Consider the following 27891-nt stretch of genomic DNA (forward strand, 5'->3'; position numbering starts at 1 on the left):
TTGAAATGGATACAGGATTAGCAGTTCTGTAAAGAAATAAATCCCTATTCGGGGATCTTGTTCATGTGACTCAAAGTTGTATCTTGTAAGACAACAAAAGAAGTCTGACATATCACTGCGGTGTAACCTCAGAGGAGCTACTTGAGCTAGTATTGTAGTGTTTATAATCTGATTTTTCGGCTCCATTTACCAAGGGGAGATTAATGGTTTCAATACACCTCCTTCCTGAACATGCCTCTCAGGGAAAATGTGTTGTCTCTGGTGATGTTTAGATAGTTACTCAGCGGGTCCATTTCTAAAGGTGTTTCTCAATCTTTGTATAACCTCTGTCCTTCTTTGATAGAAAAAATCTCGTATTTCTCTGGAAATAATTTTATGCCCTTCCTGCAGAAAGAGAAGGCCCAAGATTAGTAAGGAAGAGAAGAATCATTGCTGCATTTTATTCAGGTTTCTGGGCTCCTTCATCAGCCGCGATTACATCAGAATTGCTTTGCTTCCCATGACTTTTGGGAAATATCTTATTGGTTATTTTTTGAAATATAAACAAATAATATTGAGCCAAGCTGAGATCTTAGAACCAGCGTTCAGAGCCAGATCAGGGAGACACATCCAAGAGTCGTATCTCCATTTAATGAGTGGAAAGTTGGGACGGGAGGCAGGGCTCAAGTGGTAGAGTGGCAGCTAAGGATAAAAAACTGAATGAGAGCTCCAGAGCTGAGTTTAAGCTCTGGTATTGGCTCTCTCTCTAATGTATATGCATATATATATACATACATAAGTATGTGTGTTATATATGTTATGTATATGTGTCTATGTGCATATCTACACATAAATTGTAATATGTACATACATATGGTATGTTTTACTCCAAGTATGCATATTCCACTATTATAGATGTTGTTGTCCCCTCTAGTCTTAAAAACTGTCATGAGGCTGGGGAAGATAACTGTTTAAAATAAACTTTGGAAGCATAGAATAATCCATTTAGGGATGACAAGTACTTGAAGCAAATTTAAGCAGGGGAGATTCCTTCTGACGCATGGTTCTGGGGATTCCATGGTCACCATGGGCTGGTGGCGAGGCAGAGGATTGCGGAACAAATCTGCTCTCCTCATGCAGGAAGGCAGGAAAGGCCACACGGCCCAGTCCATGTCAAGAGATACCCTTCCCCAGAGATTCACTTCCTCCAGACAGACCCCACCTTCCACAGTTCTACCACTTTTAAATTTGAATCCATCCATAGATTTAGCTATTGGTTTGCTTAGAGCCAATGTAGATACTCTGATGTTGGTGATGGTAATGGTGGTGGTGGTGGTGGTGGTGGTGTGTGTGTGTGTGTTCTAAAATGGACCAATTAGTCAAGGATGACATGGGAGAATTGGAGAAGGTGTCTTGATGCTATTAGTGATTGCTAGCTAGTGTTACCTTGAAAGACATGTGTTCTCAATTATTTCAATATTTTTATTTTTATTTTTTTGTGCCAGTACTGGGGCTTGAACTCAGGGCCTGGGCACTGTCCCTGAGCTTTTTAGCTCAAGGCTAGTATTCTGCCACTTGAGCCACAGCCCTACTTTGGTCTTTTTGGTGGTTAATTGGAGACAAGAGTCTCATGGACTTTCCAGTCCTCAGATCTCAGCCTCCTGAGTAGCTAGGATGACAGGCATGAGCCACTTGCAGCCATCTTTAATCTGCTTTAATGGATAAAATTCTTCATTACCTGATGACAGCATATATATATATATATATATATATATATATATATATATATATATCGTTCACACATGAATTCATCTGCTTATCTGAGATGGAACCAAAGCTGTGTAGTCTAAATTGTCCTCAAATGTGTGCTCCTTCTGCCTCAGCCTCTCTGGTGCTGAGACTATAATCGTGAGCCACCTCTTCTAACTATATACATCCTTATAGCCTGCACCCATGGCACTCTTAAAATCACCTCCAATTACAGCTGAATCTACTTTTAATTCTGGTTTTGAATCGGGCTTCTATGGCTACAAATATTAATTTTGTTTAGGAAAATAGACACTTGACCCAGGAGTTCTGAACTCCCACCTGCAGTGACCACAGACCGCTTATCTCAGTCTGGTCTACCCCAGCTTTTCTCAGTCACATCTCTGATCCCTCGCCTTTTCAACCCCGGTGTGTTGTCAGACGTGAGCTCAGCATTCTAACTTAGGTGCCACTTCATCTTTTTAGCAGCAACTAGTTAGTCAACGCCAGCCATACTTTCCGGATTCATGACTGACGTTTACAATCATGAGTAACTCGCCCAAGGTCAGCTATGGGGTGATGCAGCAAGGCTTTGAGTCTAGATCTGTCGCACGGCGAAGTCTGGGGTCTACCATTTGATTCTTTGATCTTCTAAAATCTCTTAACCATCTGTGGGTCATCCCTGAGCTACTGCTTCTGAAGCCTGCTCACTTCCTCTATCTTGTCTGCACTTTTGATGAACAAAAATGCACACATCTTGGCCAGTATACAAGGCCCATGGTCACGGTACCAATTTACTTATCTCTTCTTATCACTTTGATCTAGAGATTATTACTAAGTCATTCCCTGCTATCGATTATTCAGGCCAGACAATGTTGATGTCTCCTTTTATCCTGTATGAGCAGTTTTTCTCTTTTTCCAACTTTTCTTGTGAAAACAAGGAGAAAGACGTTAAAAGATTGCTGTTGTCCGAGTTAGCGCAAGCCATCCATGCCACAATTTCACACGTCACAATATTCTCCACGCTAAGCGTTTCTCTTACAACAAAGATAATGCTCTAATCCATGGCAGCATTTTCCCATCTTTGCAAATTAAATGGTGTTAGTTGTCAATAATTTAAGAGCCCAAGAGTTTCTTGATAATGTTAGTAAGGGCTCTGTATACTAAAATTCTAGAAACCAAACGTGATAACTGATATCATTTAGCTTGGGTATCTTGTTTCCTTTGTAATAGTGCCATTTTGCCTGGCAGTATTTGGTCTTGCAACACTCAGAATTAATGTAAAAATCCCTTTGGACAATATTGGCTAACTCATTTTCCTGAGAGTGCTGGCTACCAGAATGATTGAACTTCACAAAATACACCAACTGAAATTCAGCCACTTCTAATATGAAAAAGGGTGCTATATTTGTGATAGATGATGAGTATCATCTGAGAAGATATGAAAGAGTAAATGTTGGTGGGTATTGTGGTATAATCATATAATTCAGCTCTTGGGAGACTAAATCAGGAGGATTGTGAGTTCAAGGCCAGCTTGGGCCTTGAACAAAAAAACAAAAGAGGGAAGGAGGAAGAGAGAACAAGTGAGAGAAAGAGAGAGAGAAGAGAGAGAGGAGGAGGGAAGGAGGGAGGGAGGGAAGGAAGGAGGGAAGGAGGGAGGGAGGGAAGGAAGGAGGGAAGGAGGGAGGGAGGGAAGGAAGGAGGGAAGGAGGGAGGGAGGGAGAGAGGGAGGGAAGGAAGGAGGGAAGGAGGGAGGGAGGGAGAGAGGGAGGGAAAGGGATAGTGAGTCTGGCGTATGTTCTTCCACTTAAAACTAGATGGAAAATAAAATAATGATGGATTGCTTTTGTGGAGTCGATTTTATTTTATCTGTTTGTACAACTCAAATGCTAAATTTGTACTAAGTTATAATTTCACAGAGGAATTCATGAGTCAATTTCTATATGCTGATAGTATTTTTAAGTAAATGTTAATTCCATTGATCTAATAACCAGATTTGTCTGAGTGTTCCTGTGCATTTTGGAATTTACATTACTTACGTTGCTGCTACAGGAAAGGATAATTTCCATAGGTTTTCTCTGTATTAAGATAATAGGGCATCTGTGGCTCATGTTTATAATCCTAGCTACTCAGGAGAGATCTGAGCATTGCCGTACAAAGCCAGCCTGGACAGGAATGTCTGTGAGACTCTTTATCTTCAATTAATCACCAAAACAACTGGAAATGGAGCTCTGGCTCAAGTGGCAGAGCACTAACCTTGAGCAAAAACTCCCCAGGACACACACACACACACACACACACACACACACACACACACACACACACACACACACACACGGGAAAATGAAGATGAGTTCCACCATTTGTTAGTTTCCAAATGGTCAGGGAATGCAACAACTTGCTAGATACAATCATTAAATGTAAAGCTGTTAGGGAGGAGCATCGCTTCTTCCTTAAAGAGTGCATGTATTGCACTGAGAACATCTTCCAGCTTTTTGAAAGTTGCTCCGCCAGATGATTTCACAATCAGATTATTTTAAATTTATAAAAATGGGTGGTATATGTTTCATTGGTTTTTCTGCCATGGCTATGCTAGACCGTGGGAAAGATGTAAAGTTCATATTCAGCTACAAACTCCAGAAAGATAACATCTGATAGGAATACTTTATGTTTGGATAGTACTATTGGCCTTTTGCACTGAATGTATGCGCCACATCTTCATTTTATTTGAATAACCATGGAACAGAGCAGAGGAGAAAAACGGGTTATATGAAGTTGGTTGAATTTATCTGACATATAGTGGCTAATGATACAGAAGTTGGGACTAGATCCAGCCTTCTAAACGCTAAACCAAAGAATACCACAAGGGTGATCTTTACTTCTGCTTCAAGAGTTACTCGCTGTACAGCCAAAAATCCACGGCTGCTGGAGCCTCAGCTTCCCCAGCTGTAAAGTGGTACCATGGAGACGGATGGCCTGTAATATGACTTATAAAGTTCCCAGCTTACTTGCCTTCAGCGATGAGTTGTGGCCGCTGCTATGGCGTCGTTTTCTCGCTCACCATTTGCTTCTGGGTTCATTATCATTTGCTTTTGTCTACAAATTCTGATGGAACTTTCTTTTTCTCTTGAAAGGTGTCTCTGATATCCTCTCTTCCCCAGCCACCTCATTAGAGCTCAGGGCACTTTCGATTTTTAGAATCTCTTCTTCAAAAGTATAGCTGGCTCCTTTGATCATGGGGAAGGTCTTGGCACTGGAAAAGTGGACCTCATCTCTCCAGTCCTCTCTGAGGGCTGGTTGTGAAGTTACAACCACTCCCACCTCGTCTTCCACGATCTCATTAAGACTATCTGGTTGCATAAACTATGGAGGGTTGGGGATTTAGAGGCATATCAAGTTCAAAGCAAAGAAAATATGGGCCACTCTCAAATTCAGTGTTTGCACATATTCTGAAAATCACTTTTTAATCATCATTTTCCAGTATTTTCCTCCTGCTGGTAGTCTGGTGCCAAAATCCTGGCTACATATCCCCTTCGACCTAGGCATCGTTGCTGAGTTATAAACATGGGTGGTCCGTCGGCATGCTCTGGAAATAGCGTCACCCCTGCTTCACTGGTGACTGTGTGGATTTCCGTTGAGTGGAAACAACTTAAAATGTAATATTTTCCCAAGTCTGTAAGTGTGTTGAGTGACCAGAAACATTATTCACAAGTAGTCATGATTCTCCTAGTATCCATTAACATCCAAGCGACAATCAAACACAAGCCACTTACTGAATATCTCAAATAATTCCTCTTTCACTGGGTGCCGGCCATAATACCAGCAACTGTGATTTGCTGTGACTCTGGTAGCATTGGACGGTTGCCTGTGGGATGAACAACCTGGAGTTTTAATGTTAAATTCTCTGCTGAGTTTCCTGTAGGTGAGACCGTGAGGTGGTCTATGCCTACTCAAAGCCAGACAGGTTTTTTTTTTTTTAATTCACATGCAATAAATGTACAGGAAGGTAGGTGTTTCCATGAGAGACCAATTCCTTCCAATTAAAAGCAAATTGTAGAGGTCGTCCGCCAAACTCGAGAAGTCTCAGAAAGTTCTCTACTATTGCCTAGTAAGTATTTATTTACTCTCTATCCTAAAATTTGGGTGCTAGACAGGTAGCTGCTGCATTTTAGCCATTTAAATTAACTATGTCTGGCCCGGTTAATTCCTTCCATTACATTCTTATGTCTACATAAACAGAGCATTTTATTTATTCATCCCCACACAAGTGTAGTAACAAGTCACTGAGGTCATCCGTCCAGATGTAAGAAGATGTATGGATGTTGACTGGTGGTGGTGGTGGTGGTGGTGTGGGTGGATGTGTGCGTGCACACACGCGTGCATGTGTGTGCACACGGCTGCAGGCAGGGGAAGCGAATCCTTATTTAAAATATCAATGGAAATTCTGCATATCGATGGCCGTATGTTGCTGGCCTGCCTGGGACACAGCACACGGTCTGTACTAGGTTCTTGGATTCCTTGTGAGAGGCTCTTTGTGGTGAGTCTGCTTGACTCCATCTGAGAGTTACTTTCATAACTCAGGTAAGAATCCAGCTCTTTGGCAGAAGCTTCCTTGAGCTTTCCAAACAGTGAGCAGAATCAGTAGCTTTCATGTCTGTGCTTGGTACATTCGTACCTATAAACTATACGGTGATGTCTATCAGTTCACCTCTCCAGCTGTGTGGAGACTTGTTTGGCACTAGCAGTTCCGTTTGAATACCCGTTTTGAGGTGGAGGCTGTAAGGGCATTTGGACTTAGAGCCTTGGAACTTGCCAGACAAGTGTCCTACCACGAAGAGGTCTGACACTCCTAGTTGTGAATTCACACATCTAATAAGTCACACGCTCATTTTACTTACAGATGAGTACTTAACAGAAACTTTCAACATTCTCCTCTTCATTGACCTAGAGTATGCTGGTAACATAAAAAAAAATCCTCTTCTTCTTCCAAAAAAAGGTGGTACCTCCTCACTAAGGGCCCAATGGGTGTCCAGGACACCTTGCTGACAACCAGAATTCATGGCTGAGGATGTTCAGAGACTGAAGTTAGAGTCATCTGTTTGGGTAGTTATAGAAAAAAAGACATCCTGTCTACATAGGGCCACATTCGTTTAGTGGACAGGCTTGTAATCTTACTGTATGCCTTCTCACCACATCAGATGCTCTGACCATCACCAACCAGTGAACAGCAAAGATTTTAAAATTAAACAAATACAAAATTACAAATGGAGGAAAGTGTTGCAATGCAGAGACACAGAGCTGACATCCTAAGTTCCTTTCCAAACTTAACCTACGTGATTCAATATTTAAATTTCCAGGCAAGTAGAGAATTGATCCTCCAATTGCAAATGGAAATTCCAAGGTCTTTTGTTGTTGTTGTTTTTTAGTCTATTACTTGCTTGTTTGCTCTGTTTCTTCTGGATGACTCCGTGTAGTCAGGTCTTTTTCCTTGTGGCACAGCCAGCATCCATTTTCCTATGCAGTTATTGTTTTCTCCATCTGGAAAATGCTGCATCCCTGTTAGCCACCCCGAGGCTAGTTAACACTTGAGAAATCAGCCAGCGAGATGAAATGACCATTCATTTTTTTTTGCTCTAAGATATTTTGGTTCTTTTAACCCCACAAGGGAAGAAGGAAGGTAGATTTTGTTCCCGATGTTTTTACCTCTGAATTTTATTTTCGGTGCTTGGTAGGCGTGCTTTCGCTGTTGGAGCGCTCCCTAGCCTTAGAGCTCCAAACAGAGAAGCTGGGACGGGAGGCTGCCTTTCAGGGAAAGTGAAATGTTTTGGAAAGGCTTTGAAGTGCTGAGCAGGACTATTGACTTAAGAGCATTCCAACAAATGTAAGAAACCTGCAAACCGGACAGCTGTGGATGTGCGAATGGCATCGCCAGCCATCAGTCAAGCGCAGAACACAGCCTTGTGCGCAGATCGATATGTCATGTGTCTCTATACACGGGGATGTACCACGGGCTTGTCAGCAGTTATTAGTCTGTATATATTGCCTGCAAGGAGAAGAGTCAAATTGCCCATGTTACACAGCCTAGAAATTTCAGTTTAGTCTGTAGTGGTACGAATGTATCGCGTCGGCTGTCTCCTTTGAGACAGAACGCTTCCATAAATTGTTATTAAATGTGTGTGTGTGTGTGTGTGTGTGTGTGTGTGTGTGTGCGTGCGTGCGTGTGTGTGTGATATGTAGGGAGGCTGAGGGGGCAATTCAGCTAGCGTTTTAGATCTCTAAAAACATCACCTTTATTCTCATATTAGTCTACAAGCTAGGCTAATCCAGTGTGTCACTTTGTGACATTATACAATTAGAATGTGGGTGACTTGCTCCGCCTCAGCCAGCACTCAGGTTCAAGAACAGCAGAGAACCATTTAGTAACTATGAGCAGGAGAGAGCCGGTCACTGGAGTCTTACAGGGAGGTGCTATTTCATAGAGATAAGGGAACAAAGAAGTCTTAATATCCGGCTCAGCCAGGGCAGGAAATTGCCTACTTCCTGAGCCCGTGTGGTATTGGCTGTGGGATGGGGGCCAGATAGAAGAGGGAGGAGAAGTTAAGGACTGGAAACGTTAGCGTTTTATTGTAGGGCACATGGACTTTGTATCAGAATGTCAAAAACTCATTTTGTCTTTTGCTGACAAAGACGCTTTGCAAAGCCCTAGTGACATGGAAGCGTTCCGTACGCATGTCATAGAGGGTTGTTAATTTTCCTAGATGGTCATTCATTCTCCAAAGTTGGAGCTTTCTATTTTGACCCTCCTCCCTGTCTGTGGTGTGTGCCAATATTTTAATTTTAAAGACTATCCATTATCCCATGGATTCTAAACTCTATTATAAAAGCACAAAGTACCAGGTTGACTTCACAGCCCTTGTCTTAATTACATACATGTGTTTTTATAGACCTCTATGCGACCCCAATGACACTATGAAACTAGTTGGCAAAACTCTTCACCTTTTCTGCTTTGTTTTCTTCATTTGTAAATCAATGCTCTCAAACCAGATGACCTCAAACATCTGATTTCTAAAGAAAAGTGGCAAAAACTTCCATCAGATACAAAGCTATACCATGGGATAAAGACTTTGGAAAGTGAGAATCTGAGTTTACATTTCTGTACCTCTAATGATCAGATGTGTGACATTAGAAGGTACTCTGAGCAATTGGCACTGTTTCAACATTTGTAAACTGGAATGGGCTGGGACTGTAGGGCTGTCACAGAAGTGACAAAGAACATTACGGTGTTTGGCAGGCATGTGTTTAGTAGTAGCTGTCCATTTTCTCTCCTTTTTTCTCCCTCTACTGTTCTATGGACTTTGCTACTGTTTATTAAAAAGCGGCCTAAGGTTGGGATTGTTATTGAAAAAAAAGAAGAGAAAAACTAATATACAGAGGATCTAAAGATGAACTGAATCTTGACAGGCAAAAACAAGAAGAAGGTTGAAAGACATTCGATGTAGGCAAGACTGTAAACAAAACTGCGGTTGCTCTAGCTATGGAAGCTTTGTGGGATATGTGGGAAATGATAAGTAATCTGCTGGTGTAATGTGGTACGTAGTGGCCAGAGCTAAAAAATGTTTTTATTATGTCTATCAATGTTTCAAGTGTTTGAATGTTATATACAATTTAAACTACATTTCCCTTTTTATTTCCTTCCTTCTTTTCTTCCTCCTTTCCTTCCTTCCTTCCTCCCTCTCCCTCCTTTCTTTCTTTCACATTTTAACTCAGAGCTGGTGCTTGCTTAAACACTCTGCCCCTTGAGCCATACCTCCACTCACTTTTTGTTTTAGAGGTGTGTGTGTGTGTGTGTGTGTGTGTGTGTGTGTGTGTGTGTGTGTGTGTGTGTGTATGTGTTTTACTGAAGTTTGAATTCAGTATTTTTTAGGTTTTTGTTTTTGCTGTTTTGTTTTGGTTTTGCTAGTGATCTGGAACTCAGGATCGGTCCCTGAGCTCTTTTGCTCAAGACTAGTGCTCACCACTCAAGCCACAGCTCCATTTACAGCTGTTTTGGTAGCTAATTGGAGATAAGAGTCACTTCCCGGGCTGACTTTGAGCCAGGATCCTCAGATCTCAGCCTACTGAGTAGCTAGGATTACCCAGCTACTTTAGGTTGTTTTCAAGTAGGGTCTCACATTTATGCCTGGGCTGGTCTGGACCACCATCCTCCTATTCACACTCCCGTGTAACTGGGATGACTCCACGTGCTGCATGTCCAGTTCCTATTGGCAAATAGAAGGATATCATCACTTTTTTTGTCCTGGCTGGCCTAGAGTTCCGTTGGCATCTGTTTATGAAGGATAAAGCTCTGTGTAGTTCTCTTGTTGTTGTTACCCCTGGATCTGGTGTTCGCAGCAGGGCAATGCTGACCTATAAGAAGGTTTGGCACTGCCTCATCCTTTGTCAGTCATTTAAAACGTTTGGTAGAATTCAGCAGTGAAACCACCAAGTCGTCAGTTTTCTTGATGAGAAAGTTTTCATTACGGCTTCCATCTTGTTTCTTACTGTTAGTCCTCTGAGCATCAGTGTGAGATTGATTTCGATTATTTTTCAGGTATGGTCTCATGTTTGTTTTGCCCAATACTTCTACTTAGACTGCCTTCTATATAGCTCTAGTGACAAATGTGACCCACTAGGCTCTGCCTAGTCTTGCTGACTTTCGCGATCTTTCCAATTCTCTACCCGCTGCGCACCTGGGATGATAGATTTGAGTCACTAATCCTGGACCTTTTTCATTTAAAAAGCATTTATTTTAAATATTGAGACAAGATCTTGCTTTGAAATGCAGAATGGCCTAGTGGTCACCACGTCATCCAGGTCAGCCTTGAACTCATGATCTTCCTGCCTCAGCCTCGCGAGTGTTGGGACTACAGGCACATGCGACCATATCTGGCCCCTCTGGTTCTTCAGTCACCAGTAGTTCAGAAGGATGCGGTTTAATTTCCATGTGTTTGTATGGTTTGTATTGGTTTTTTTTTTTTTGTTATTGACTTCTACTTTTATTGTGCTGTGGTCAGAGAAGACATTTTATACTATATTATTTTATTTTATTTCTATTAGCATACATTAGTTATGTATGGGGGGTTTCATTTGAACATTTCCACACGTGTATAAAATATACCCTGATCAAACTTACCTCTCTATTGCATTCCCTCATCTCCTCTTCCTACTTCTTAAAACAATCCCAACAGCTTTCACAGTTTTATTCTCATTCATGCTGATTAAGTACGTCAATCATATTCTAATTTTAATATTGAAGACACTGAAAGTAACCAAGATGTTTTCAGGATTTGCAGTGGCATCTCGCTCTTCAGATTATCAGCTGTCAGTGTTCACAGCTTCCTGTCCCAGACAGGTGACTGGAAACCTTCAATCATTAATCCCTTCCACTCCCCTACTTCTACCCTTGCCTAAAGTAAAAGGGACCTGAGACTTATTCTAAGTTAAGATTATTCTTTGGGAGGACGGTCCACTGTCTTCTGATCAGCTCATCGATTTATGAAGTTCTTTTTCTACTATTACCTCTCCACTGATTGATTAGCTTCCTTTCTACAATGAACACACAAAGTCATTGTGTGCTAGCATTAAAAAATATGAGAATAATTCCTAAGAATATAAAGGAGTAAATCATATGGATCCTTCAGAGTAGACATTTTGCAATTATTATTATTTCTACGGAGACCTGAGTCCACGTAGCACATGTTCACACTCTGATGGAAGATGGAGAAGGAAATTCAAGTACAAGTCTCATTTTTAAGAATGAATATCATTACTAATCATACTTCCCACCCTCTCTGAGCAACATGTAAGCATTTCAGGTTAAAAATGACAACAAAAAGCAAGTATGGTGACTAATGCAATGAAATTTATGTGATATAAGTAAGCAAAGAAATATGATATATCCCTTGGAAGTTTGGACTGCAGGAGAAAAGGATAGAACTGATAAGTACATAAAACAAAGAAAATACAAAAGCACAGTGTACAGATAGAACATCTGCACACAAACCACATTAACATAATTAAAACTATCTTGTCCTCTCTTCAGTCTTTTACTAGTTTGAATTGAGGGTCCGGCCATTGAGCCTTGGAGGGCAGAGAGACTTTTCCCCCATGCGCTTTTATCATCTCAGCATCTCCAATTCACACAGGACACAGCTGCGGTAAGAATGGGAAGTATGCTGTGGGATGATTGATCTGCTCAGCCCTTAGAGCAGACAGGAGTAACATGGAAAGCTCCAGAATCGCCACTTAGAAGAGCGATTGGTAGGGCCCTGGATGATGAAACCATGTTTATTTGTTTGGGAATTTCTTGGGTTTTAGCACTAAGTTAGATGCTCTACTTCACAGTGTCCTGGGACAGCAGGATCTGTTCAGGCCCCGGGGCCTCCACAGGTTAGAAAAATCGAAGCCTTCAGTACGTGCTGCTCTAGTGAATGTGCTCAGCAGAGCATGAACACAGGCTCACCACGGATTTTATTAAGCTGAATGTGGAAAGGATTTTGGTCACCTGAGTCATGAAGCTATTGACCGAAAGCGATTTCCATATCCTCATTTTTTAATGCTTATAATGAATTTCTATTTAATTTATGAAAATTAAAATTTTTTCAAACAGGGTCCCACTATGTATGTAGCCCAGGCTGGTCTGGAGCTTATAATTCTACTGCTTGTATGTCCCAAGTGCTGTGTTTCTAGGCATATGCTACCACATTGACTCTTTTATTTCTGCTATCAGTAATTTGTTCTCTCTCTCTCTCTCTCTCTCTCTCTCTCTCTCTCTCTCTCTCTCTCTCTCTCTCTCTCTCTCTCTCTCTCTCTCTCTCTCTCTCTCTCTCTGTCTTTCCTATCCCCTTTCCACATTTGTATTCTAAATCTAACTTGCAAGGGGTTATTGAGTATTTTACATTCTGACTAAACAAAAAAAAAACCCTGACCCTTTAAAAATTATAAACTATCTTTCTTCTCTCTCTTAATTCCTACCTTTAGACAAGCGACTGCTTTTGATGCCAGTGTAGTCCTTCTCACTGACTTTGGGTGGTGTTTGCTTGGTATGAAACATTATGCATCTTTCTAATTATAGTCCATTTACCACTAGCCACCGCCATTATATTATTTATTGTAGGGGTTACAATATTGCAAGGTAACTCGATTGTGAGAAACAGAGAAGCCACATCTTGAGAGGTCAAATCGGGGGTCTTTGTTGGAAAGTCAGGTGGACTGAATGCATTTGACAATGTCAGAAAACAGAGCCATGAGAGCAAGTGAGGACAGAGAGAACAGAAAAACAATACCAACATCTAGACCCTCACCAGTGGGGAGATGAAGTGGGACACCATGAGACCCGAAGAGAACCAGGAGCCAGGAGACCGACAGAGGCAGGGGTAATGGCCTCTGAGCTGGTCTGGTCAGGTGCAGGGTGGCTTTACCCCAAAGACTGGCAGGCCCAGTAACCTATCATCCGAGTCCTGGCCCCTCCCTCTAGGACTGCAGGCACACCCATGCCCGGAGGTGGGACTTCCCTGCCCCCACCATGCAGACAGGATGGCCAGCTAAACCCCATCCGCTCTCTACCACGTGGCCAAGATGGCACCTGTTAGACCCAGCCTCCGCACGTCAACCCTTCTGACCGTCTCATTGTTCTCATTAGAACAATTCTTTTTTGGAAAATATCTTCCCTTTCTTCGGCCATAATTCGGCAGTCTTAGAATCTTACTGACGAAAGTGTCCCATCCATTTACATCGAATGCAGTGCAAGCTAGGTGTAATAGCTAGGTGTAAGTCACCTTGCTGGTTGTCTTCTACGTTTACTTTTTGTGTTACCTCGTCTTTCTTTTCCTGCCTTCCTTTGTGGCAAACACTTCTTGTGCTCTATCTTATTTACGATGGTAGACCTTGGTTGTACTTTTTAATCACTGTTTAAGCAGACTCCTGAAAATTATATGGCCCATGTGAAGTCATTATGGATGTAAATGGATAACCAAATGGACTGCGGCCTGGGCATACCCAGAAAAAAGTTCCTTCAATAACCAAGTTCTTCAGCTGTCTTTTAGGAAGAAGCTTCTAAGCCTTTTGCTGATCATTTTTATGGTTTGCCACTGACTTCTTCAAGTATGGACAGGAACAAGCGTCAGATCTTCCAGCCAGGCTCTACAGAGTGTATGAATTTCTTCCTAACAGCCTATCAGGGGGCAGATTTTAGCTTATCGCTCCTGGCTCATAAGAAGAACTCCCTTTTGCCAAATTCTGGTGTACTGGGTCCTATGCATGTTGGGCAGTGAGCCAGGCGTAATAGCCACATTTTTACAGCACAAGGAGCGTAGAGCAGTGAATCTCCCTTGTCTGGCCCTGCCCCGCAGCACGGGTGCAATCATGTGCTTCCACATTTCATAAGCCTCAGAAAACACTGCTAGTACTGCTTCTGGAAACATCCAACATGTTTTCACGTTTACACAATACTTACCTTTTCCACAGTAATTTGTTTTTTCTTGTTCCTCATTTGTTTGGATTTTCCCTCTGTTTCCAAAAAAATGTGACTTATCACATATGGGTATATGCACAGACACAGATGTAGTATATATGGGTTTGGTTTAAAACATTTATTTATTTACTTATTTATTGATGCCGAGGGTTCAAGCCAGGCTTACACATGCTAAAACACATGTGTTACCATTGAAGCTTTGATGTTTCTTACACAGAAGGTCAGTGGGTTGTGAATTCTTTTATTTGTGAGTTTTTCTTGCTTTTAGCTTCCATGATTACTTGTATATTAAATCTGAATAGAGTATGTCTTGCTTAATCTTAAGCTGTTTCACATGACAGACCTTCATATACTTACAAGACCTTTCGACTATAAACCTTACTAGACATCTTGTATGACTATTGCAGATTGATAACTCCATTCTTTGGTTTTCTTCTTTCCCAGATTTGATCATCACTAGTAAATCAAAGGCAGGCAGAAAGACAAGTGAATGAATGAAGGAAACATATATTGGAGAAAGCATCAACGTTATTCAAAAGCAAAGTTGTTAGGATCATAGTCTTACAAAAAGTTCCTATTTAAATCCCTTGTTAAACTTATTCTGCCAATTCTTGTTTTTGTGGGGTAGGGTCCTGGAGCTTGAGCTCAAGGTCCTGTGCATACTAAACTGGTGCTCTACCACGTAAACCACACCTCCAGCCATGATTTTTGCTGGTTATTTTTGGAGATGGAGTCTTAACTAACTTTTATGTCCAGGCTGGCTTGAACTATAATCTTCTAAATCTCAACCTCATGAAGTGGCTCATGGGCTTGAACCACCTATAGGAGATGAATTCATGGTTTTCTTCAAATGAGATTATAAGCATTTATCAATGTTTATGCTTTATTTAAAAAAATTCTATGTGAAACTTGTGAGATGGCAGTTTTCAAATGTAAATTGGCAAGTACCTTCAGGGATTTTAGTTATAGTTACAAAGAACAGATTCAAAACACGATTGGTAAAGCCACATCATATGCATATTTTACTCATTAAAATTCAACCATAAATGCAGTGTCAACTTAAAATGCAGACCAGTTTGAATGGAAGATTTCATCTACTTTTCTCTGAATCAACTCATATGTGGGGAAATATGAATGCAGACATTCATTCTGGCCATCTTGGTTTTCTTCTGATAGTTTTAGTTCCTGTATTTCTTATGTCCGTGTTCTCAGAGCCTAAGAATACAATGTCATCACAAAAATACGTTTATAGTTATCTGATTTTTTAAAAATCTGTGTTAAGTCTAGTTAACGCAGATCATCTGGTGAGAAATTTAAATACTTTTCTCACTGAAATGTAATTTAACCAGAGGCCACAGGTAGCCTCTGTAGCAATTTGAAATGAATCCCTAAAACTTCAAATGCCTTCAGCGGTTACTGCCTACTACCTTCCTCTTAAAGATTTTCATCAAGTAGAACCCTGTCCTCAGTCTAGCTAAAGAAAAGGACATAAAATAAAGATAAGTACATAAAATAAGGAAAATAGATAATGCCCTATGAAAAAATGCTATGATAAAGACATGTATAGGGCTGGGAACATGGCTCAGTGGCAGAGTGCTTGCCTTGCATGCATGAGGCCCTGGGTTTGATTCCTCAGCACCACATAAGCAGAAAAGGCCAGAAGTGGCACTGTGGCTCAAGTGAGTAGAACACTAGCCTTGAGCTGAAGAGCTGAGGGACGGTGCCCAGGCCCAGAGTTCAGGCCCATGTACAGTACTTTTATGGAGAAGGTGCCTTGGAACTAAGTGTTTGGAAATGAATAGGCAGACAAATAGCTTGAGACCAAATATTATAACCAAACAGGAATAGCTTAGACAAAAACTCCAAAACACAAATGTATGCAGCAGGGTTTCAATAAGCAAGGTGTCTCTTTATAGATTGAAATCCAAATGTATGCTAAGGATGAACGAGTTTGGAAAAGAAGTTTATATTCCAAAGTAAATTAGGAAGCTATTCTAAGAAATTCAGAAACTAGCCTGTAGTGGTAACACACATGCCTATGAAGTGCATGCCCCTGAGTTCACATCTAGTACTGCAAAAAACAAAAAAAGGAAGAAAGGAAGAAAGGAAAAAGAGGGAGGGAGGAAGGAAGAAGGAAGGAAGGGAGTGGAAGGAAGAAATTTGAGCTTGAGCTTGGTCCTTTTGTTACAGAAAGTCATTACCTTTGTTCCTGCATGACTCTGGTGAGAACTGTGGCCTAGGTAATTTTGGTCTTCTATACACGTGCCATATGGGACTTCAGCTGTCCTGATTCAAATACAGGGCTTCTGAGGGGCTTCGCCTGCCTGGCCTCGGTGGTGGGCGCTGAGCCACTTCTCATGTCCACAGGTCAGGCCAGGCCTGCTGTCTGCTCTGCAGGGCCCGTCCCATCTTACTGGTTAATGCAAGCCCTGACCTCGAGTCTGAGGCTGCTGCACCGGTTCAGGATGGCAGCAAACCCACTGAGCTGTCAGAGGAGACAGCTGGGAGGTAAAGTGACCGCATGGTGACATTTCTGCGGAACGCTGACCACGAAGCCAGAGTGGATGAGGGCGACTTCGTGCTCCACCCCAGGGCCTCCTGTGGGCCTCCTCCCTCAGTCTGGAGCCCCAGGCCTGGGAGAACGGGAGGGGGGGCGGGGCGGGGGGAAGGTGCCGCACTCTCCCCTTGGGCCTGCTCAGGAGATTAAGACCTACAGGATGGCAACTTTACACCAACCTGGGCAGAGAAGTCCATTAGACTCCATCTCCACAACTAACTAGAAAAAAGCAGCGCCGAATGTCTGATTCAAGAGCATCAAACAAACACGCAAGCTGAGATTGAGGCACTAATAATAATAATAATAATAATAATAATAATAATAATAATAATAGAAAAATCCTGCAGCAAACCATCTAAATATAATTCTTAGCTAACAATTTAAGCATCTTTGGTAACATTTTACATTTTTCTATGAGTTGTTGCCTTTGATTTTTTTTTTTTGTTCCCAAGCACAACTCCCAGCTTTTCATAACATTTCTTTTCTTCTTCTGCCATGTCTGTAAATTCTTTTATCTTTTCTTCTGTAAAATATAATCTGTTATTACTATAATTATCATCTAGTAAGATTCTAAAGATGAACTTTATGCTTATAAATTTAACATTATTCTTTACAGTTTCCACTACTTTGCTTCTTACATTTGTCTCTAACTTTAAATTCACAGTCGTATTTGCAGTGCCTTAACTTTTGTGTCTCTGTTAATTTATGTGTGTTGGTTATGGGTCACTGTTCCTGGCTCCTTTGAACACCTGATAGTTTTGATTGTTTGCAAGGCATTATGAATATTACATGAATGAGTTTTGTATGTCTTGCTTTCTTCATTTGAAAGTGTTGGATTTTGTTTGAGCGCACATAGACCAACTGAATTTTAGTTCAGCATCCTCTAGGTGTTCAAAGTCTATTCTCTCTGGAAATTTGATATTTCCAGCATGGTCTCCTAATGGTTTTCGGGGGAAAGCTGGGAGACTACAGAATTCACCTTATTTTCCTCCCATGTTGTAGAGAAGACAATCTTGTGTCCAATGAAAGTTTTTTCTTATATTTTATCAAGTTTTTACTTGGTAAAAACCTGAAGGTAAGTCAGGAACCAGTTATTTTTGTCACGGCCAGAAAAATTAATTTGATCTTCATAGTATTTGAATAATTCTTTCTTTTTCCTAATTTCTAAACTTTCTGCAAAGAGCATGACTAGCTCAGGAAATATGCAAAGCATTATTCTGCGCGTTTCCTGTTGCTTTTGTAACAAGTTATCACTCACTGAGTAGCTTTGAAAAACACAAATTTATTACCTTGCAATTCTGCAGGCCCTAAGTCCAGAGAGGGTCTCACGGAGCTAATATCAAGGTGTTGACAGGGCCGCATATCTTTTAGAGGCTCTCGGGGAGAATCTGTTTCGTGGCCTTTTCCCACTTTTAAAGGTTGCCTACATTCCTCCTCCCCTGGTCATTTTTTCCATTGTCAAGTTCAGAAGCTGGGCATCTTTTATTCTCCTCCAGAGCTGACTTTCTTTCCTCCCTCTTATACTTTAAAGGACCCTGTCATTACAGTGGACCCAACTGGATAGTCCAGGCTCATCTTTTAAACTCAACACCCTTAACTTGATCCCATCTGCAACGTGTGCAGAGTAAGCTGTCATTTTCGCAAGGGTTAGAAAATGGGCTGGTTGAGGGAATCATTATTCTTCCTGCTACATTTATTAAGGTATTTAACATGAGTTATTAGGATAATCAATTATCATTCTTAAAATGTACTACAGCAAAAGACAATCTATTGATTTATTCTGCGCACACTCTAAACGGTATTTGGCCACATGAGCAAATGCACTCATCCTTTTCTAAAGCTGCATGAAGTTAGTAGGTGGGTGTCTGACTTAGGCAACGATGCCTCACTATAAGATACATTGCATCTTCACAGACCACTGGGGTTTGGCTAACTATGGCTCTATTTCTTTTGTTGTTGTTGTTCCGACTCTTTGGTTTTCTGGGACCTATCTGTGATGGCCTGTGACATCTGTGAGTTATTACCACTGTCAGAGCGCTGTGCACCCCTTTGTGCATTCTAGGCCTGTGTGTGGCTTCCGGTGTTCCCATGCTGCGGGTTGAGACCCACAGACACTTTTGCTTCTTTCTTCTTATCTTTGTTTTCTCCATTCAGTCATTTGTCATTTTAGAGATCTTTTCCAAGAAATATCTCAAAACACATGCTTAAAGTTTGTTCCATTTTCATTCTCACGACAAAACACTTTCTTATAGGCCTCCGTTCCTACGTTTGAACTAGTAGGTTTTCTTGCTTTTTATTTCATTTCTAATCCATCTGTGTTGGATGAATTTTGTAAAAATTCATTTGTACTGAAAATTTTCATGGCTGTTTTTCATTCTTCCAGTGGAAACCCACATTTCCATTCCATAGTTTAATTAATCATGTCTGATTTCAAATTCAACTTCCTCTTATTTTTTTCTCTAATTCTAATTCCCATCAACACGAATGGATTTCTACAACTATCTTTGTAGATATCTTTCAGTAGTTTATCAAACTATGTCTTGATTTAATTCTATTAACTATGTGTCTTTATGTTTTATCTCCTAACTCAATTTTTCAATGGTAGGATGATTACTTTATAGTATCACGTGTTTTGTGGATGATAAACATTTATTTGTGGGCAAAGAAATAGGATTTAAGATTAGATTTTTTTTTGTCCTGGGGCACCAGTTGTGGTGGTATAATCAGTATCTACTAAAGTTTCAAGGATGCCTAGTGCATGCATATTTTTACTTTTGAGAATGCTAATATTGATGTTCAAAGGGGTAACATTGGTCAGGATGCATTGTATTCATAAACCAACTCCGTTGTACAACTACTTGAAGAAATTTTAAAAAAGAAAGGAAAAGTATTAAAGATTCTGGTGTTGGGCCCAAGTGTGTATGGGTGTGGCTCCAGAGGTGTGGGGCATCTCCCTGGGTTCGAACCCTAGTAGCACCAAAAAACCAAACAAGACCAGTGCTGTGTCTATAGCTGGTTAAATTTCTTTATTTGAGCAAGATGTGATCCCGGTCAACTAGTTTGATTAATTATCAGTGCTCCTTCCGCCTCTTCCTCTTCCTTCTCTTCCTTCTCATTCCTTTTCTTTCTAATGGCATGTATTTGAGACAGGGTGTCTCATTATGTAGCCTAAGTTGGCCTAGAACTTTTAATCTTCTTGCGTGGGAGTACAATTGTGTTCCACTAGGCTTGGCTTACCTCTTCTACATTCTTTCCATTCTACGCTCCGGCCTCTCAGAATTTATTGTATTAAGGATTTTTAGGTCTCCGTGAAACTACTTTAACACACCAATTATGCTCACTATCGTCTCTTAAACTAAACTTACTTGTTTGGTTCTCTGTTGGCAAAATAATCGTATAGCTCATGAATCAGATCTAGACCCTCATACTCTCCAACTCTCTAATTCAGTTCAGTCTTTTGTACAAAATAAGAACTGTAATGTACACATAAATTGTTTTAAAACTGTTCCAAATATCTCTCTAGGTTTGACTGGTTGTTAAACACATGGTAAGCCTGGTTTGTTTGGCTAAATTCAGGACTAGACTTTGGAGAATTAGGGTAATTATGGCTTGTCTTCCGATCCTCAGCCAACTCGTTATTTTTTCTTTACTTGCCCCATCAGCAAAAGGTAAAAATGTGTTATAGGTAACCAGAAGGTCTCTGCAAAGAACAGGAGAAATTGCCTGTAGTTTGTAAGCACAGGCTACATAGAGAAGATAAATATTATCATGACTGCCACCGGAGAATACAACTTTCAGATATTCCTCCCGGAGATGCCAGCAATGAATATATTTCCCAGCTCTATTTTCTTCACCAAATCATATGACACATTTTTAAATAATAAGACTGAGATATTTTAGTATCTCAATAATATTAATGCTGCTCTGCTGACAATGGCGGTTACCATATGTTGGATCTTTAGAGCCATGTTCTGGTTTTTATTATAAAATTCAGTTTAGAAATGTTCTGGGCAGTAAATATTCTTGTATCCTTTCTTTTAAATATATTTTTATTTTCTTGTAAAGATGCTGTACAGAGGGGTTACAGTTACATCGGTAAGGTAATGAGTCCATTTCCTATTGAGCATTGTTACACCTCCTTTGTTTTTCTCCTACCATGCCTTCCTCTCCCACCTCCCCAACTCCTCCCCCTCCCAAAGTGGTAAAGTTCATTTCCAATGTAGTGTCTTGTGGGTATCCTTGCTGCAATGGGTCATCCTATGTCCTTGTGTCGGCATTTTGTTATTCCCCTTCCCCTCCCCAAATTAGATAAATGTATATGCAAGATGCAGGGGACCAAAATCAAATACAATAGGGATATACCATAGGAGGAAGAACGAACAAAAGAAACAAAAAAAATCACATAGTACATTAACAACAACAACAAAGAAAAACCTCTTTTGTCCATATCTTGGGGCTCATTTCACTTAGTATTCTTATCTCTCTGTGGAGAAAAGCAAAAGCAATGAGGCTCGGTCAGAATGAAGGATTTGTTTAAAGTCACAGGACTAGTGAAGGACAGAACAAACTCATCTTTCTACCCCCAAATTTGAGCCCCAAACGAGCATCCATGCGTGACAAATACACCAGGCAGATAGCAGCACACTATTCTTGGTCTTGATTCATTTTTGATGACTGACTTAACTGGTGAGCTAACAATAGTTTTCCCTCTGTAAACAGTGATGTTTTATGCAAATATAAGGTATTCACCTGCAAACCTACAATTTGCCGATTGGTCTAGCTTATAGTTACATAACCACTTCGTTAAGAAATGAAATTATGCAAATATATACTTTACAATATTCTCATCCTGGTAAGGCAAATATTATTAAAATAAAATGTTTTTAGGCATTCATTATCCCAACTATGTAAATGACTCTTTGCCTTTATTATGACATCAGAACACTGCTTTTCAAGATTCCAATTACCTAACAAAAAGCTGGCTTGAGACCTTGCTCAAGTGGGCAGAGTGCCAGGCACAAGCAAGCAAGAACACAGAGCGCTGAGTTAATCCCTAGGAAAAAGTAAAAGGAAATAGTAATGTGAGAGAGTGCTTCCAGGCTTGTTTAGATTAAATAGTCTGCAACGATGCCGCTGAGCAGGGGACGTGTGACACATGGGAGTGAGCCTTGTGGAGAAAGGGCCCAGGCAGAGGGAAGGCTGTGCTGAGCTGGGAGGTGGAATGAGCAGGTGCATCTGAGCTCCTGAGCCTGGACTGGGAGCAGGGAGCCTAGCAAGGTGCATCTGAGCTCCTGAGCCTGGACTGGGAGCAGGGAGTCTAGCAGGGTGCATCTGAGCTCCTGAGCCTGGACTGGGAGCAGGGAGTCTAGCAGGGTGCATCTGAGCTCCTGAGCCTGGACTGGGAGCAGGGAGTCTTGTTGACGCGCAAGGCTTCAGGCTTTCAGAGTCAAAGGCTGACAGGATGGGTACCAGGTCTTTTCTGCTCTCCCCTTTTGTAGATCCTGCTCGGATGGAATCCTAGGTGCTTAGCGGAGTCATACTGCTGGTCATACACGGGAGTTCTGAGCCTAAAGGTGTAGTAGTTCCACACGTGCTGTCTCAGACAGATGGTTGAAGTTGATGAAGCCTTTTGTAGGTTTAGTGGGGAAAAAAATCCACCCCCCCATACTACTTTTCAGTGGTAAAAGAGGAGATTGCTAATGAATTTAAAAAATATATTTTAAAATATATATTTAATTAATATAGTCCATATTTTATATTATATATTATATGTTAACATATAATATATTATATATTATTATTACATTATATTATGTATTATATATTATATTATATATTACATATATTACATATATTATATATTATATTGTAATATATATTATATATTATATGTTAACATATAATATATAATATAAAATATGTAATATATTATATGTTTTATATAATATATAATATTATATATATGTATCTGTTAGAAAAAAATTACAGATTTGTTGCTGTTGGCCATGGGCTTGAACTTAGGGCCTGGGTGCTATCCGAGAGCTCTTTTGCTCAAGGAAACTGCTCTATGACTTTGATCTACAGCCCCACTTCTGGCTTTTGAGTGGTTAATTGGAGATAAGAGTCTCATGGGAATCTGCCTAGGTTGACTTTGACCTGTAATCCTCAGATCTCAGCCTCCTGAGTAGCTAGGATTACAGGTGTGAGCCAACGGCGCCCAGCCCAACTGCAGATTTTATATTTACGCTTTTTAAGTATATTTGTTGATCTCCCTTCCCTCTCTTCCTTCTCCTATGACTTCAATATTGCCATAGTCTGAATTTGTTGGTTTTTTTTTTTAATGAATGTCGAAATTTGATTGACCTTCCCCCTGGACTTTCCTGGCTCTAGAACTATGAGCCAAGGAAACTTGTATTGTTTGTAATTTATTCCTATCTGTAGCGTTTTGTTATAGTAGTGAATGTGGATGCCCTTCCTCCCTCCCTCCTTCCTTCCTCCCTTCCTTTTCTTTTTTTCTTCCTTCCTTCTTTCACTCCTTCCATCTGCCCTTCCTTCCCATTTTTGGACATCAATGCTAATAGGAGAAGGATTTATTTAATTACTCTGTACTTTATCATGTTTCCATCACATTGTTAAAACGTTTAGGGAAAAAAAACATGACTTTCCTGACCTTGTTTTTTTTTGTTTTTGTTGTTAATGGTACTGGATATCAAATTCCAGTCCCATGCAAGCTAAGCAAGTGCTCTGCTATGTCATCTAATTTGAGATAATAAGCAGTAATATCTTCTTCTTATTGAACAATTAGCTATTGATAACCTGTCTCTCTAAACAGTGGTTCACCAGGTTTATTGGTATCAGTTTTAAGTCAACTGAGCGATCTAACTGGCATCTGCTTTGTTCATACAGAAAACCTTACCTCCAGCACTTGGTTCTCATGACTAAGAACTGGTACCATTGTACAGGAGACACACAATCCCCCAGAAGGCACAGAGACACTGTATGTTGCTTCTATGTTGGTCTGCCTCCTCCTTTGTTGAGATTCCTGTATTTTGACCCTTGTGAGAACTCACCAACACAAGCATTCATTCCACGACTAACCGGTAGGCATGAGGGTGAACGCGACATAAAATCGCCCAGTTTCACCAGGGCTTGTCCAATGCATGTATTCCAACTGTGTTTAATAGTCTTTACGTGATGTTAAAGTTTGAGAGGGTTTTCTGTGGGCACAAGACTGGGGATTTGGTAACCTAGCTCAGATGGAGATTCACATGTTCAGTTTGTTACGCTTTAGTTTGGATTAGTCTACATGTACTTTTCCTTGATTTGCCTCCATTTTTCCCTTTGTCACTTGTTCTCTTCAATAGCCCAAGAATCTCAGCGTTTTCTCCTCTCTTCTGTGCTTTGACAACCTAAACAACCCTGTAAGTTTTCATTTTTAGATGAGGAAATTAAAACAAAGGAGTTAAATAATTGCTTAAATGCCATACAGTAGTAAGCGGCACGTCTGGGATGTCAAAAGTTATATTCTTTCACTCTTTTAAAAGTTTTTCCCATTCATAGGCCATTAGTTACGCATTAATAACATGATATGAGACTACTCTGTTAGTCTAAGACTCTGGGCATACTCTGAACTCTAATCTATAAACACAGGAATGGCAAATCTTCTGTCATTCATTCCCATGTGCTACTTTCAGCCTATGATGGTTATGATCCATTGTAAAGTTTATTCTTCATAATGTCATTCAATTTCTAGAGTAAAATTAGTCATTTTTTACTCATTTGCTCCAATCTGCCTACTTTTTACCATAACCCACCTGATCCAGCAGAAACTGTGCTATAAAATAATCCTGACAAATTTAAATACTCTATATAATTATCACTCAATGAAGTGTCTGAAAAATCTTTCTGTGCCTTTGTGAGCCATCCAAACTGCCATGTGTCTAGTCTAATTTTATACAGCCTTCTTAATACTAACAAAAGTGTTTCCTTTTATGATAGCTGCTCTGAGTTTAACACATCTTTCTAATACGTCCCGAGCTGAGGAGAGTTGGATTTGAAAGTGGGCTTATGTTGGCAAACAGGGTCTTTTACAGAGAAACAAATGGGATCAAAGAATATAGTTAAATAGCCTGGTTAGGGTGCCTAGACACAAGTCTAATTACAAAAGCACAGAGAAGGGAAAGGGTGGGAAACAGTGTGCTGTGATTGCTTATGAGCCATGGGAGTCAGGTCTCTGTTACACATGACAAAGCTAGCTAGTCTTTCTCAGCCTGGGTTTCCTAACTGACACATTTGGATGTGTTATGCTGTGGGGCCTGAACTCTGAGCCTGATCGCTGTCCCTCAGCTCTTCAGCTCAAGGCCAGCACTCTTCTGCCTCCGGCTTTTTTTTTCCTGGTTATGTGGTGCTGAGGAATCGAACCCAGGGCCTCATGCATGCAAGGCAAGCGCTCTACCACTGAGCCATCTTCCCAGCCCCGCCTTGGGGGATTCCTAAGGTCAGTACCACCCCAGCACTCCTGCTTCAGGAACGCCAGTGAAACCAGGATCCTCTATATGTTAACCAATTCCCAGGCAATTCTCTTGCAAACTGCTCTGAAGTAGGATCAGTGGTTCTTGGTTCCCCTGCTTCTGTTCCCTCCCCACATCCCCGCTGTGGCTGGCACACTGCACACCCTCTCACTGAAGGTCCCGTCCGCAGCCAGCAGTGCTAGTGGAGTCAACCCCAGAGCTGAAGTGAGTGAACCACCGAGGAGTAGTAATCACTGGGCCAGAGGCCGGCCAGCAGGAAGTGAAGTCTTTGAGCCAGCGTGTACTGAGGCACCCGACAACCACACAGTGGTGAGGATCTTTCCAAGCCTGAGCCCTGTGATCAAAAGAGTACCAGGAAAAGGCTGGGCCCGAGTCCTTCTGCCATGGTGGAAATCTGCATTGGCTTCCGAGCAGCTGCATTCCCTGAGCAGCCATCCCCAGGGCCCCACCTTGCGGGACAATGGCTGTGCAGGAGGGAACAAGTGTCTCTTTCTCTTCCTTCTTCCCTCTTTTTTTTTGGCAGAGATCTGCACTCCGGCTTTTCCAAAGCCATTGGTGACTGTATTCTATTTTGCCCTCTCCCAACTACCTGTCATTTAGTGCTCAGGGTCAGGCAAATATCAAATCCCCGAACGCTTGCCCGTGTCTGCATGAACTGACCGTCATAGCTACTCATTTCCTAACTTGAGCGGGAAAGACTGACTTCATTTCTGATATCCTCACAATTATCAGCCTCTCTCCCAGTCCAGGCTTTGCTCTGTCACTCCTAATAATAAATGTGGCCAGAAATTACACTCGCAGTTCAGTGCCACAGCGAGAGCTCGTGTCTGGGCACAAAGTAGAAATCATTGTATTGCTGCACATTGTATTTCCTTAGCCAGAGTAACAGCCAGTTACCGTGTACTAATCACAGTGTCACACGGCTGGTCCAGCTTAATCACTGAGACTAGCAGGATACCTGAATCATGTCCCACGAGCTACATGACAGAGAAATCAGACTGACTGTGGAACACTTCAAATTGATTGCTTAGTATTGAGATGCTTTTCCTGGAAAGGCAGGGTAATTCTGGACTGTTGATTCTGTCAGGGGTATAGGCTCCTATGGAAAGAAAAGAAAATCTCAGTATGAGTGTTATGGTTTGGATCTAAAATATTTCCAGAAAGGCTGTGTGCCAAAGACTTGTTTGCCAGCTGATGGGCCAGGAGGAAAGTGATTGGCTCAAGAGAACTCTGATGTCATCAATGGATAGTAATCCATCAGTAGTTTTATAATCTGATGGGCTATTGAGAAGCAATACAGAATTTAGGAGCTGGAACCTAGTTGATAGGATTGGGTTACCGAAGATTATCCTTGGGGACAATATTTTGTCTTTAGCCTCCCCTCCCTCCCTCCCTCCCTCCCTCCCTCTCTCCCTCCCTCCCTCCCTCCCTCCCTCCCTCCCTCCCTCCCTCCCTCTCTCCCTCCCTCCCTCCCTTCCTCCTTTTTCCTTCCTTCTTTCCTTCCTTCCTTCCTCCTTTTTCCTTCTGTCTTTCCTTCCTTCCTTCCTTCCTTCCTTCCTTCTCCCTCTCTTTCTTTCCTCCTTTCTTCCTGCCTTTCTTTTTTCTTCTTTCCTTTCCTTTCCTCCTCTCTCTTCTCTTTCTCCCACCCCTCCTTTCTCTCCTTTGTACCATCACATGTTTTCCCTCACCATGGTTCCCAAAGCAGTGAGGTCAGCTGACCGTGGGCTAAACTCTCTGACACTGTGAATGAAAACAAATCATTCCTCTTGTAAGTTCATTTTTGTTCTTCAGGTGTTTTGTGCCAGTGATGGCAATCTGATTAACCTCATGAAACAGCCAGCAGCCCCTTTGTGACAAATCCTGTCTTATCTTGAGTTTCAATCCTTTTAGGAAACATGTTGAATTCAATAGTGAGGACAGAAACTCCCCAAGTATGTCAGAGGTTAAGATATGAGAGACTTTCCACACAAACTGAGCAGTGACAGTCAAGTGTATCTTTTGAAAAATTTCCCTCCTGAGACATTTATGTGAAGTAGAGACTTAACAAATGTACTCTGTTGAAGTGTATTTTGTGATATGTCTTTCTTAGGAAATGCTATCTTTATACTCTGCTGACACTAACATTTGGAAATGAAACTTTCTTTTCTCTCTCTCTTTCTCTCTCCTCTACTTTTTGGCTTAGCTGATTCTAGCAAAACATACTTCAAAAGACTTCATAGAACGAATGTTTCAAAAATATAATATTTCCATCTGTTATTGCAATGATACACGCTTTGGGACTCTCTTTATGAACTGCTTTCTTTTCTTAGCTCCCATTTAGATGTATAAATATTTGAATCTGAAACCCCTGAGGACGAGTCAGCCAATCAGGTCTCTGAATTGTGAACATTCCTAACCCAATAATTTTGTCTGTGGCAGGCAGCTCCTGCCGGGGAAGTAACTGCTAAGGGATTCCAGCCATGTGATCCTCAGCCGGCTCCATCCCAGGGTTACTCTGAAGTGGAGGGAAGGAAGCAGTTTTAATTTTGATAAAATAAACTTTATTTTATAGCTTTATTATTTGTTTT

Source organism: Dipodomys merriami, unplaced genomic scaffold, assembly GCF_024711535.1.
Source record: "Dipodomys merriami isolate MVZ:Mamm:240054 unplaced genomic scaffold, mDipMer1.0.p SCAF_81, whole genome shotgun sequence".
NCBI lineage: Eukaryota > Metazoa > Chordata > Mammalia > Rodentia > Heteromyidae > Dipodomys > Dipodomys merriami.